General features: G+C 38.6%; 1 non-coding gene across 1 annotated transcript; it reads right to left on the minus strand.

The window, feature by feature from the left end:
• Positions 1-320: 320 nt before the first annotated feature.
• On the minus strand, positions 321-413 carry LOC139035775 (small nucleolar RNA SNORD116). Its single transcript, XR_011488488.1, has one exon. It is a non-coding gene; the product is annotated as a small nucleolar RNA SNORD116 (small nucleolar RNA).
• Positions 414-2534: the final 2121 nt, after the last annotated feature.

Consider the following 2534-nt stretch of genomic DNA (forward strand, 5'->3'; position numbering starts at 1 on the left):
CTGAGAGGTAAGTAGGGCAGGTTTTTCCTGCAGTTCACAAGTTAGGAAATCAAGATTGAAAGTTAAACCCAGGGGCTCAGAATCAGGAAGTGGTGATCATAGAATCTAGGTCTTGGGCAGCAAATTCCATGGGCCCACAGCCTTTACTGTCATCACAAGACCTCAGTGTACCTCTGGATCACTTTTTAAATGGGTATATGCCCCTCTGTGTATGGAGATTTCTTTTGAAGCAGCCTTTTAGAAACTAGTCAAGGCTGTGTTCTGCTTTTAGATTCCTAAGATAATGGCAGCTGTCTTTTTTTTTTTTTTTCCAACGTGCTGGACCTCAGTTTCGATGAGGAGACGGTAGTGAGTTCTCACTCATTTTGTTCAGATTTTCCAAGGAATGCATGAGAGGGTGTCGTCATCGATCGACAGCTGTCTTAATAGGAAGTTTTTGAATACCTACAATGCATAAACATGAAAATGACATGGGCCCTGCCTTCAAGACACGTAAAGACATAAATATAACAGACATGAACAAAACAAAAAATTCATTTGAGTCTATATGTAAAGAAGAAAGTAGAAACTGAGGCAAAGATGTAAGTAAGTGAGAAATGAAAAGACTCTGCCCTGAAAGAGGAGGCCCACTTTGTACATTGCAGATGACTTTTCTTTTAAGGACATGTACCATTATGTTAGGGCTTCCCTGGTGTCTCAGATGGTAAAGCGTCTGTCTGCAATGTGGGAGGCTCAGGTTCGATCCCTGGGCTGGGAAGATCCCCTGGAGAAGGAAATGGCAACTCACTCTAGCACTCTTGCCTGGAAAACCCCAGAGGGAGGAGGCTGGTAGGTTACAGTCCATGGGGTCACGAAGAGTCGGACACGACTGAGCAACTTCACTTTCACCATTATGTTGGTTCATAGCAATTTGGTTCTTCATTTCTCCTTTCTGTGTCCGAAAGCCCAAATGAACCGTGCAGAAATCCTTTGGAATCTTATCCTTAGTAGCAATTACTATTAGCCCTACTCAGAGTAATCTCCAGTAGCCCTGTTGGATGGCTGCACTCCATTTGTTTTAAAAAAAAAAACAAAGAAGTAAACAAGCAAAACACCTCTTCCCCAAACATGCTGAATTCTCATCCTGCTCCAAGCCTTCGCATGTAAATGCTTTTATCTCTGGAGCACTGTTCCTTTCAGTTCTTCAAGTCTTTAGGTCTCAGCTTAGCCTCATGCACACTGGGAAACTTTTCGAATTGTCCACATCTGGAGTAAAACATATAGTGGTCTGTATCGCTTAGGCTGTGCTGCAATGATGAACATCTCCAAATCTCAGTGGCTTAATAAAAAAATAAACATTTATTTTTGATATACACTGTGTGTCCTTTGAGACTAAATAGGGCTCTGTTTCATATCATCCACCTTTGGGGTCTAAGCCCAGATATGCAATAATGCCAGTCACCATGAAGGAAAAAGGCTTTCCACCTAGATATGACTTGTGTTACTTCCACCCATATTTCATTAGCCAAAATTAAGTTGAGAATTCCCTGGCGTTCCAGTGGTTAGAACTCAGTGCTTTCACTGCCAGGGCCCAGGTTCAATCCCAACTCGAGGGAACTAAGATCCCGCAAGCCATGTGGCCAAAAAATAAAAACAAACATAAGTCATGCCAAACTTTAAAGAGATAAAGAAGTGCAATCCTAACTTGTGCCACAGAGACCCAGAATCTCAGTAAATGTCACTGATAATCAGCACAGACCTCTTCCTACTTGCTCTCAGAATCCAATAATGATCCGCAATTGCATTACTTGTTATACTCAATTGCGATTACCTGATTATGATCTGTGCCCCCTCACTAGATTCAAAGCTTCTTTGGACAGCTATTCAACTCTCTTTTCATATCCAGAACTTGCCGTAGTATGTGGCATATATTCAGTGAAAAAGCTTGAATGAAGGAAACTATGTCCTCTATATATATATTTTTAATGCAGGTTTGTATCTTTAAGTGTATGATTTCAAAACAATTATAATTCAAAATGCTATTTAGGTCTTATGTTCCTTAGGAAAGATAGACATATAGCCTTGAGCTACAATTCTGAATTTGCTTTTGAATGCAAATATTTTAACAACTATAACACACAGAAGCTTGAACAATCAATTATTTCTAGCAGAATATGTAAAAATATCTTGTTTATCCCAGAGATCCTAAATTAGACAAAAGAAAAAATTGTCTTTAAAAATATATCTCTCAGATTTTGTATTTGTCCTCAGCTTGTCTTGAAGATGAGTCAGAAGTCAGAACCACAGAATTTAAGAAAGAAAAATGATATTTATTTCAGTTTCTTAGTTATGAGTGTTGTATTAATATAAGAAGTAAATGCAGAAGATAAATTATGCATCGTAAGCTTCTATGTTTATGGTTAGGTATTAATTTTTCTGGATATTTCAGGGCTTTAAAAGACATCAGTTGAATTTCTTTTTATAAAGTAATTTTAAATTTATTTATCTTATTTTTGGCTGTCCTGAGTCTTCATTGCTGCTCGGGCTTTTCACTA

This window comes from Odocoileus virginianus, chromosome 6 (genome assembly GCF_023699985.2).
Source record: "Odocoileus virginianus isolate 20LAN1187 ecotype Illinois chromosome 6, Ovbor_1.2, whole genome shotgun sequence".
Taxonomy (NCBI): Eukaryota; Metazoa; Chordata; class Mammalia; order Artiodactyla; family Cervidae; genus Odocoileus; species Odocoileus virginianus.